This window comes from Hyperolius riggenbachi, chromosome 4 (assembly GCF_040937935.1).
Source record: "Hyperolius riggenbachi isolate aHypRig1 chromosome 4, aHypRig1.pri, whole genome shotgun sequence".
Classification (NCBI taxonomy): Eukaryota; Metazoa; Chordata; class Amphibia; order Anura; family Hyperoliidae; genus Hyperolius; species Hyperolius riggenbachi.
Genome location: NC_090649.1, coordinates 320,716,898 through 320,728,947, shown reverse-complemented (window position 1 = coordinate 320,728,947; position 12,050 = coordinate 320,716,898).

Below are 12,050 nucleotides of genomic sequence, written 5' to 3'. Positions count from 1 at the left end.
TTACCCAAGCCTCATTTTTAGCTACACAGAAGCTAAGCAACACCCCATCAAAAAAATCTGCCCAAGCATTTTTCCCCTCATGCTGTGCAAAGCATGATGGGATTTCTGATGTTGTTCTCGTTGCCTAGCACGCGCAGCTGGGAGGGATGATCAGAACAGTTGGAACTGTCTCATGCTCCCTGTCACCACCTTTCAACCAAAAAGATGGCTGCCCTCATGAAATCGCAGACATTTGCCTGTTCCTTTAGAACAGGGTGGGTAAGAGATTATATTATCTATCTATTTTATTAACATAACTAATGTAATTTAACCACTTGCCGACCGCACACTCATACCGTGCGGCGGCAAAGTGGTAGCTGGAGGACCAGCGACGCAGATCTGCGTCGCCAGGTGCCTCCTGTTAGATCACGGAGCGGGTCTCCGTGAATAGCCTGCGAGCCGCTGATTGCGGCTCGCAGACTAAATGTAAACGTAGGAGACATTTGTCTCCCTTGTTTACATTGTACGGCGCTGCTGCGCAGCAGCGCCGTAAGGCAGATTGGCGATCCCCGGCCAATCAGCGGCCGGGGATCGCCGCCATGTGACAGGGGACAGCCTGTCACTAGCTGCACAGGACGGATAGCGTCCTGTGCAGCCCGGATCATCAGGGGTGAGAGGGAGGGGGGGGAATTTCGCCGCGGAGGGGGGCTTTGAGGTGCCTCCCCCCGCAACATGCCAGCCAGGAGGAGCGATCAGCCCCCCCCTGCACATCATCCCCATAGGGGGGGAAAAAAGGGGGGCGATCTGATCGCTCTGCGTGCCAGCTGATCTGTGCTGGGGGCTACAGAGCCCACCCAGCACAGATCACAAAAAATAGCGCTGGTCCTTAAGGGGGGGGGGGGGGGGGGGGTAAAGGCTGGGTCATCAAGTGGTTAATGACCGTATGTTTGTTTAGTCTGAAGTTCCTGTTAGTAGACCCAGAGCTTAAATTATACATAGGCAAAAACTGAAATGTCTGCTACCTTTTATTAAGAAGTCCCACATATAATTATGCAGATTCTGATATCACAGTTGGATAAAATTAAGTTTTTCATTAGCCTAAAACAGAACTGCATGAAGTGTCTTTGGACTGGGCACTGATTAGTAGTAACATTCCTAATTTTCATAATTAGTTTATCCTTCAATGTTAAAGCAAATCTGAAGTGATGACAACGTTAGATACCCGCCTATGTAGATGGAAAGCTCTGTCCTCTCTCCGTGCTCTCGGTCCACCACTGTCCCTTGTTGAAATTCTGTTCCTTTGAGACTCCTCAGAATGAGTGTCTCCAGCTTACTGCGCATATGCGGCAGTCATCGCACAGGGGCAGTACGGCCGCGCTTGTGCAAGTGTGGAGTGCGACTACAATAACATAGCCTACAAGCTCGTCGGACATGTTTTGGGGGAACTGCTAGTGTTTTTTTGCCGCAAATGAAAGTCTATGGGCCACATGTAAGAATGCATTGATCTGCGGTTTAGATTGTGTGTTCTTGTCAACAACACACAACTTGCTACATAGTTTTCAAAAACATGTAAGACGCATGTAAAATGCACATAATGTATCTCAATGGAGATGCAGAGGATTGCGTTTTTGTATGCGTTTTTTTTTAAATACAAATCTGATACTGTATTTTACTCCATTAATTAAGGGAAATAATAAAAAGCGCAAATGCACCAAAAACGTGTGAAAAACTCATACAAAAATGCACCCAAAATATTTAAAACCCTCAGTGCAGAAGATGCATGGTTTTCTGGACTGCCTAGTGTGTTCCCAGTCTAAGGGTTAAGGCTGGGGGCACACATAGCAGAAACACCAGCATTGCGGAAAACTCTGTGTTTTTGCCGCTAGTGGAAGTCTATAGGCTACAGGGAAAAACGTATATACGTTGTTAAAAACGCTGGTTTTGTTGCATATTATGCAGGAATGCTGCTAAAACGCACATGATGAGACTATGGTGATGCAGATGCATAGCGTTTTCCATGCGGTTTTATATGCGGTCATATTCCCCCCCCCCCCCCCCCCCCAACCACCGCAACCCCACCCACTGAATTTGCACTTTCTGTTGTCTTCCACATAATTTGCATGGAAACAGCATACAAAACGAATATGCATTTTGAATATGCAAACGCGTTAAACCGCATGCAAAACACATCGCAAATGCATCAAGAACGCTGTAAAAACGCACACAACATTAACATAAAACATGACATAAAATGCAGCCTTTCACGCTATGTGAACCGAGCCTCAATCTGACGTGACAGACCCTATGCCAAATATAAATGCTTGCTTAGCTGAGCTTTAGGATTGGCTGAATGACATTTGGCTAAATCCGAATTCTGACTAAATTGAGATTCTTGAAATTGAAGGTCAGAGTTCGACAGCAAAGCAGCTCCAATTTCAATCAGCACCACTACTGGATAGGGAGTTCAGACCTGAAAAGCTCAAACTTTTTGTACGCAGCTTGGGTGTATAAAAAATTAAGCACCTCATACATCCAGCCTATCTTCCAACCCCCGATTCATGCCTTCATCACATCATGGCTGGACTATTGTAATGTCTTTTATACATGCCTTCCAAATAAAGACTTGCACTGCCTGCAGTAAGTACAGAATGCCACCGTAACCGCACCATTGCCACATAATACCGATCCTTCGCTCACTCCACTGGCATCAAATGTAGAATGCTCTTCAAGATTGACCTATTAACATTCAAATCTTTATACAATTTGGGCCCTGGTTACCTGAAGGATTTGTTGCAACTGCATCACACCTCTCACAATCTCAGTAATAACTTGTTCACCCCCAGAGTCCACTTCAAACCTTCAGAGCCAGAGTCTTGTGTTGCTCTGTATACTTTGGAACTCCTTGCCACACCCAATCAGGATATCTCCATTCCATTTAAATCCAAATGTAAAAGCTACCGGTTTCGTCTGGCATTTATGAACCCTTAACTATTTCCTCTGTAACACAGTCCTGCCTGCAACCTTGTATTGATCTGAGACATAGCTATGCGCTTTGAGTCCTATGGGAGAAAAGCACTTTACAAATGTTGACAAATTCCATAGCAGATTTTGCACTGAACCATGTCACTGAAGTAAACTTAGTGAAGCTGTAGGGGTGCAGGATTTAGTATTAATGTGACAAAGGTTGGTGTTAAATTACCAGAATTTTCTTCTAATGGTGCCATGATTTCCAACATGTCCAAAACAAAACCTAATATCTGCAGAATGAAGTTGCAAGATCATAGTTTGTTTACATATGTTTAGTGATGTTGCATGCAATACAGATTATTGCGTTAAAGTGAAGTAACCATTTAGGGCCCATTCACACTTGAGCGTTTTGCCCGGCGATTTCGGCAAAACGCTCAAACGCTAGCGCTTTTGAAAGCACTAGTGTAATTAAACCCTATGGGCCCGTTCTTATTTGGGTGATTTGCTGTAGTCGCCGCAAATCGTGAAACGCAAACGCGTCGCCTGCACCATTTTCAGGCGATTTCCCGGCGATCGCGTTTCAGTGCTATAGAAGCACTAAACGCGGTCGCGGAAAAATCGCTGCAGTGTTCAGTGATTTTTCCACTGAAAAATCACTCACGCAAAAACCGCCGGCGTTTCAAGTGTGAATGGGCCCTTACTCTAACACACCTGACATGAAAAAAAAAATGGAGGCTGCAATATTTCCTTTTAAACAATACTAATTGCTTGGCAGTCCTGCTGATCTCGTTGGCTACGGTAGTATCTGGATTACATTCTTGAAACAAGCATGCTGTATAACATCAGTCAGTAACATCTGTTCTGCATACTTCATCAGGGTCTATGGCTAAACGTATTAGAGGCAGAGGATCAGCAGAATAGCCAGGTAATCTGTATTGTTTAAAAGGAAATAACTACAGTTGGTTGCAAAAGTATTCGGCCCCCTTGAAGTTTTCCACATTTTGTCATATTACTGCCACAAACATGGATCCATTTTATTGGAATTCCACATGAAAGACAATACAAAGTGGTGTACACATTAGAGGTGGAATGAAAATCATACATGATTCCAAACATTTTTTACAAATAAATAACTGCAAAGTGGTGTGTGCATAATTATTCGGCCCCCTTTGATCTGAGTGCAGTCAGTTGCCTATAGACATTGCCTGATGAGTGCTAATGACTAAATAGAGTGCACCTGTGTGTAATCTAATGTCAGTACAACTACAGCTGCTCTGTGAGGGCCTCAGAGGTTGTCTAAGAGAATATTGGGAGCAACAACACCGTGAAGTCCAAAGAACACACCAGACAGGTCAGAGATCAAGTTATTGAGGAAATTTAAAGCAGGCTTAGGCTACAAAAAGATTTCCAAAGCCTTGAACATCCCACAGAGCACTGTTCAAGCGATCATTCAGAAATGGAAGGACTATGGCACAACTGTAAACCTACCAAGACAAGGCCATCCACCTAAACTCACAGGCCGAACAAGGAGAGCGCTGATCAGAAATGCAGTCAAGAGGCCCATGGTGACTCTGGATGAGCTGCAGAGATCTACAGCTCAGGTGGGAGACTCTGTCCATAGAGCAACTATTAGTCATGCACTGTACAAAGGTGGCCGTTATGGAAGAGTGGAAAGAAGGAAGGCATTGTTAACAGAAAGCATAAGAAGTCCCGTTTGCAGTTTGCCACAAGCCATGTGGGGAACACAGCAACCATGTGGAAGGAGGTGCTCTGGTTAGATGAGACCAAAATGGAACTTTTTGGCCAAAATGCAAAACACTAGGTGTGGCGGAAAACTAACACAGCACATCACTCTGAACACACCGTCCCCACTGTCAAATATGGTGGTGGCAGCATCATGCTCGGGGGGTGCATCTCTTCAGTAGGGACAGGGAAGCTGGTCAGAGTTGATGGGAAGATGGATGGAGCCAAATACAGGGCAAACTTGGAAGAAAACCTCTTGGAGACTGCAAAAGACTTGAGACTGGGGCAGAGGTTCACCTTCCAGCAGGACAACAATGGAATGGTTTAAAACAAAACATATCCATGTGTTAGAATGGACCAGTCAAAGTCCAGATCTAAATCCAATCGAGAATCTGTGGCAAGATCTGCAACTGCTGTTCACAAACGCTGCCCATCTAATCTGACTGAGCTGGAGCTGTTTTGCAAAGAAGAATGGGCAAGGATTTCAGTCTCTAGATGTGCAAAGCTGGTAGAGACATACCCTAAAAGACTGGCAGCTGTAATTGCAGCAAAAGGTGGTTCTACAAAGTATTGACTTAGGGGGCCGAATAATTACGAACACCCCACTTTGCAGTTATTTATTTGTAAAAAATGTTTGGAATAATGTATGATTTTCGTTCCACTTCTCACGTGTACACCACTTTGTATTGGTCTTTCACGTGGAATTCCAATAAAATTGATGCATGTTTGTGGCAGTAATGTGACAAAATGTGGAAAACTTCAAGGGGGCCGAATACTTTTGCAACCCACTGTATATCAGCCTCCATATTCCTCTCACTTCAGGTATCCTTGAAAGGGAGCGAGAGACAATGTAAAGAAAAGATTTTATACATACCTGGGGCTTCCTCCAGCCCCATACGCACGGATCGCTCCCACGCCGCCATCCACCGCTGCCCGCAGCTACAAGAACCGGCTCCCCACTCTTCCGTCTGTCAGAGCCAGCCTACGCAAGAGAAGTGTGCCCTCTCCGTATCTCTCCAGCAGCTGCTGGAGAGATATGCAAAGAGCGCACTTCTCCTACGCTAAACTGGCTCCGACTGACGGAAGAGCGGGGAGCCAGTTCTTGTAGCTGCGGGCAGCGGTGCATGGTGGCGTGGGAGTGATCCAGGCGGATGGGGCTGGAGGAAGCCCCAGGTATGTATACAATCTTTTCTTTACATTGTCTCTGGTTATCTTTAAGCATTGCTACTATTGCAACCTTGCAGTAAGCTGAGCAACTTTCTCACTTGAGTTCTGCTTTAAACGGGAACTGAAGAGAGAGGTATATGGAGGCTGCCATGTTTATTTCCTTTTAAGTAATACCAGTTGCCCGGCAGCCCTCCTGATCCTCTGCCTCTAATACTATTAGCCATAGCCCCTGAATAAGCATGCAGCAGGTCGGGTGTTTCAGACTTTAAAGTCAGATCTGACAAGATCTAGACCACCAGAGAAGCTATATTGGAGGGTAAACCCTAGGTCACCAGGGAAGCCGTATGGAGAGGGGGACAGCACTAGATACCAGGGAGCTGTATAAGTGAGGGAAGAGGGCCACTAGACACCAGAAAACTGTATAGGGGAGAAAGGACCACTAAACATCAGGGAACTGTTTAGGGGATGGAGCGGGGCTATTAGACACCAGGGAACTTCATAAAGGAGGGAGGTGGCCACTAGACATTGAGGTTGGCCCACGACTTGGTTCCAGAGCTCAATTTCTCTCATCGTCCTTCAGGATTGCTTCCTCCCGAGAGGAGACTGACCCACCCCTGAAAGGAAACAGGCAAATTAAATATTTAAATCAATTAGGCCTGTCCACATAAGCTCCCCCTCCTCCTAACCAACTCAGGTTTTTTGACTGTTTCCCGAGGATTACAGGTAGTAGGGACACTGAGGATGGGGGAGCCTGTGTGGCACCTGTCTCTTTCTAGAATAGGTGTTCCTGGTATAGATACATGATTAAGGAAAAGGGCAGCTGCAGGGGAATGTTCTTGTGTGGACATTCTAGGTGGCTGAGTATGGTGAAGGTTTCACTGTTGGCTGTTTTCCTTCCAGAAACCTTGTGGGGCTAAGTAAGGTCCTGCAGCTTGCTGCTGGTTATATGTTTGAGCATCTGTGGACGCTGTCTGTTTGATGACGCCAGTTTACCTCTATAAGGCTGCGGCTCCAGGAGCGGGGCAGACACTCGCCGGGGACGTCCGACCGCTCTGCTCCTCCTACCAGTGTAACGCGGCGATTGCTGATAGGTGGATCACATATGAGAGAGTGTCATCCTCATGGTATAGGCGTCTTCTGCATTAGGCAGCGGATCCATATGAGGAGGAGGGCACAGCAGAGCAGGCGGTGATACGCTTCCGATTGGGCAGCATAGAAGATGTGACTGGCGGATGACAGAAAAGGAGGCGGTGCTGGTCGGAGGTTCCGGTTTTTAAGCCACGCTTGATTTCACTGGCAGAGCTGGGTGAACGGCATGGAGCAGACAGAGGCTGCATCTGAAGCTAGCATGCAGTTCGTGGATGCACCTGAGCAGGCAGTGAATGCTCCACAGGTACTGTGACTCCTCTCCTCTTCCCTCAGAGCTAATATAGGTTGAAATTATCTTATGGGGCTTGTTTGTGTTTTTTGCAGGTGGTAAAGCACACTGATAAAAAAGTGTAGGAAATGTGATGTTAATTTACCATCAGGGTATAAGAGATCTCAGTGTGTAGATTGCTTGGCTAAACAGTCCTCTACCACGTCTACCCCTGTTGATACAAATGCTACCAATAGAGCCATGTTAGACCTTATGAATACTATGAAGGCTGAACTGGCTACCACATTTGCTGCATTAAAGGACTTACGAGGCCAAATGTTCCCCCCTCCCGCCCCCCCCAAAAAAGTTAGATACCTGCATAACTTTGGAGGACACAGAGGACGCCGTCCGTGCCGTTCCGCTGGGTCCCCGCCGCTCATAGCCCCCCCCCCCCCCCAAAACGGCTCACGACCCCACGGCCAGGGTCAGGCTCTCCTGCCTGCATAAAGATTGCCGCTGGCGCTAGCCTGTTGCGTAGATCGAGGGGTTGGCCCTAGAGCTGCGCAGCCGCACTAGCGGCTTTGCGGAGTGCGCAGCCGCACTAGCAGCTATGCGAAGTGCGCGGCCGTGGCCATCTTTATGCAGGCAGGAGAGCCTGGCCGTGGGGTCGTGAGCCGTTCGGGGGGGGGGGGCTATGAGCAGCGGGGACCCGGCGGAACGGCACGGAGGGCGCGGACGGTGTCCTCCATGTCCTCCAAAGTTATGCAGTTATCTAACTTTTTTTTGGGGGGGGGGGGGGGGGGGGAAACATTTGGCCTCGTAAGTCCTTTAAGGTCTGCCTTTCCAGTTCCAGCGCAGCCTATGTCTGATGCGCAGGAGGCTCAGCAGCTATTCCCCATTGAAGACAGTCAGGGTCCTGGTGTCAGGGATACCCTCTTTTCAGAACAGACAAACTCATTTACAATCGTTTGATAGTGTGTTACCTGTTTTTCCATCACAGTCTCTATCGCAGAGTTTACCTCCTGCTCAAATACCTAGGGGGGACTCTCAGATAGGGGGGTATAGAGACTATATCTGAGGAGGAGGATCTCCTGAGTCTGGTCCTTCTAGAACCTCGCAATACTTTGTATAGTGCTGAGGATACTTTGAAATTGGTAAAGGCCATTTATGACTCTGAACAAATTTCAGAGACCGCACAAACGACCTCTGCGCAAGACGAGATTTATAGAGGGTTGGAGGGTCAGCCAACTAAATGCTTCCGCAAAAGGTGGATCAGCGCAACACTAGGCCGCCTCCGAATGGCCTCCATCAGAGATGCGCTGAGCCCCCCCAGGAACTACAAACGCACCTTGAACCCAAACAGAAGCTCTGCATATACACCAAAAGCATGGCTGTTAAGTGGGAGCAGCTGACCAAAAACGAATTACATTAGTCCATAGCAAGGAAATGAGCAGCGCTACTTAAAAACAGACTAGTGCCTACCTGCAAAAGAGTGCAAGCCCCACTTGTGAGGTCGAATACACACCGAGCATACACATGACCTGTCTACCACTAGAGGAGGATGTTGGTTTCCATTAACAGCTTGCATGCAACCTATTAAGTACTCGTCCCTCCCACTGCGAAGAAGTCAATCCTCCATGGGAGGAGCCTAACACTAACTAAATCCTAACCTATGTATATGCATAGCCTGGGTGCGGCTAATCAAATAAAATCGAAAATTGCGCAAAAAATTGCTATGGACTAATGTAATTCGTTTTTGTTCAGCTGCTCCCACTTAACAGCCATGCTTTTGGTGTATATGCAGAGCTTCTGTTTGGGTTCAAGGTGCGTTTGTAGTTCCTGGGGGGGCTCAGCGCATCTCTGATGGAGGCCATTCGGAGGCGGCCTGGTGTTGCGCTGATCCACCTTTTGCGCAATTGTCGATTTTATTTGATTAGCCGCACCCAGGCTATGCATATACATAGGTTAGGATTTAGTTAGTGTTAGGCCCCTCCCATGGAGGATTGACTTCTTCGCAGTGGGAGGGACGAGTACTTAATAGGTTGCATGCAAGCTGTTAATGGAAACCAACATCCTCCTCTAGTGGTAGACAGGTCATGTGTATGCTCGGTGTGTATTCGACCCCACAAGTGGGGCTTGCACTCTTTTGCAGGTAGACACTAGTCTGTTTTTAAGTAGCGCTGCTCATTTCCTTGCTATCAACTAAATGCTTCCCTGTACATTCTGCTATTAAAGAGTAACTGTTAGCCCCCAAAGTGAAATTTAAATCTCTATAGCAATGTTTTATTTAGTATTTAAGTGAGCCAAAAAGCCAATGCAGAACTTAAAAATCAATCTAATTTTTTTTACTATGTAGCCTTTTGCCCAAGCTCCGGACGCAAAGCCGCATATCAGATACTGTTTCAGCATGCAGAGCATGCTTATGTCTGCCCTCTCCCCCCCCAGGACCAGGTGCCGATATATTCTCACATCAAACAGCTGACCGCTCTGACACGGAGAGAGAGCGGGAGCACTTCCAGCGCCGCCACCGCAGAGCAGCCGCCGCCGTGCATCTCTCTCACATGTGATTCTCTCAGAGCGGCTGCTCTGCGGTGGCGGCGCTGGAAGTGCTCCCGCTCTCTCTCCGTGTCAGAGCGGTCAGCTGTTTGATGTGAGAATATATCGGCACCTGGTCCTGGGGGGGAGAGGGGGGTCGGCCAGACATGGGCATGCTCTGCATGCTGAAGCAGTATCTGATATGCGGCTTTGCATCCGGAGCTTGGGCAAAAGGCTACATAGTAAAAAAATTAGATTGATTTTTAAGTTCTGCATTGGCTTTTTGGCTCACTTAACCACTTGCCGACCGCACGCTTATACCGTGCGTCGGCAAAGTGGCAGCTGCAGGACCAGCGACGCAGTACTGCGTCGCCAGCTGCAGGCTGATTAATCAGGAAGCAGCCGCTCACGCGAGCGGCTGCTTCCTGTCAATTCACGGCGGGGGGCTCCGTGAATAGCCTGCGGAAATAAATAATCCGCTTTGTTTACATTGTACGGCGCTGCTGCGCAGGAGCGCCGTAAGGCAGATCGGCGATCCCCGGCCAATCAGCGGCCGGGGATCGCCGCCATGTGACAGGGGACGTCCTGTCACTGGCTGCACAGGACGGATAGCGTCCTGTGCAGCCCGGATCACCGGGGGGGAAAGGTAGGAGAGGGAGGGGGAGAATGTCGCCGCGGAGGGGGGCTTTGAGGTGCCCCCCCCCCCGCAACATGCCTGCACGCAGGAGCGATCAGGCCCCCCCTACACATCATCCCCATAGGGGGGAAAAAAGGGGGGCGATCTGATCGCTCTGCGTGCACCCTGATCTGTGCTGGGGGCTGCAGAGCCCACCCAGCACAGATCACAACAAACAGCGCTGGTCCTTAAGGGGGGGTAAAGGGTGGGTCCTCAAGTGGTTAAATACTAAATAAAACATTGCTATAGAGATTTAAATTTCACTTTGGGGGCTAACAGTTACTCTTTAAGCACATTATATCATCACAGTGCAAAGATCCTGAAAGGAAATTGTTCATTCCCAGGTCTTTCAAGAGGCGATTCCCCTTTAAGGAGGAGGATCAGGCTCCATGGGCCAAATGTCCAAAGCTTGATGCTCCTCTGGCTCAATATTCCAGAGGGACTGACCTTTCATTTGAGGATATTGGCAAACTAAAAAATCCGATGGATAAAAAGGCTGAAACTTTGTTGAAAAAGGGCCCGGGATTCAGTTTCCTTTTCATTTAAGCCAGCCATATCCTCTATCTGTTTGGCCAGGAACCTGGATAAGTGGATATCAGGTCTTAAGAAGCATCTGGTGGAGGGTACTCCTCACGAGAAAATTTTGTCCTCCTTGTCTGTAATAGTTAAAGGAATATCCGTGGTACAGCCTAAAAAAATAAAACCGCTAATCCACTTACCCGGGGCTTCCTCCAGCCCGTGGCAGCCCTTCTGTGCCCTCGGCGCCGCTGCGGAGGCTCCCAGTCTTCTCCGGTGGCGCACCCAACCTGGCCAGGCCGGCTGCCAGGTCGGGCTCTTCTGCGCTCCAAAGTGCGTCTCACTGGTGCGCGCTGACGTCATTGGACGTCCTCCGGGCTGTACTGTGCAGGCGCAGTACAGCCCGGAGGACGTCCGATGACGTCAGCGCGCCCCCGTGAGGTGCATTTTGGAGCGCAGAAGAGCCCGACCCAGCAGCCGGCCTGGCCAGGTCGGTTGTGCCACCGGAGAAGACTGGGAGCCTCCACAGCGGCGGCGAGGGCACGTCCTGCCTGCCACGGGCTGGAGGAAGCCCCAGGTAAGTGGATTTTTTTTGGGGTGCGTGAACCTTCCCTTTAAAGCTGTGGCTTTCTTGGCAGATGCAGCCTCAGAAAGTCTCAGATCTGCAGCTATGTGCTGGCCTTGATCAATTCAGCCCGCAGGGCTATTTTGCTCAATACATGGGAAGGTGATCTGGGTTCCAAGCATAAATTATGTGCAACGAAGTTCCAGGGCGAATTACTCTTTGGGAAGGATCTGGAAGCAGTACTTGAGAGATCCTCAGATAAGGTGAAAAAGTTCCCAGATAAAAAAAAGAAACCAGTTCGTAAGCCCTTTCAGAACAGGGGTCCTTCCCAGAACAAAAGAACTGGGGGGAGAAACCAGAGTCAGTCCAGAAAGTGGACCAGTAAGGGAAGATCTTCCTTCTTGTTCAACAAGTCAAGGAATCCCAGCACTCCCAGACCTGACAAGTGACAGAAAGCCTCAGGTCGGGGGGAGACTGCTTTCCTTTTTACCAGCTTGGGAAAGGATTACAACCAGCCAGTTTATACTAGACCTAATAAAGAACGG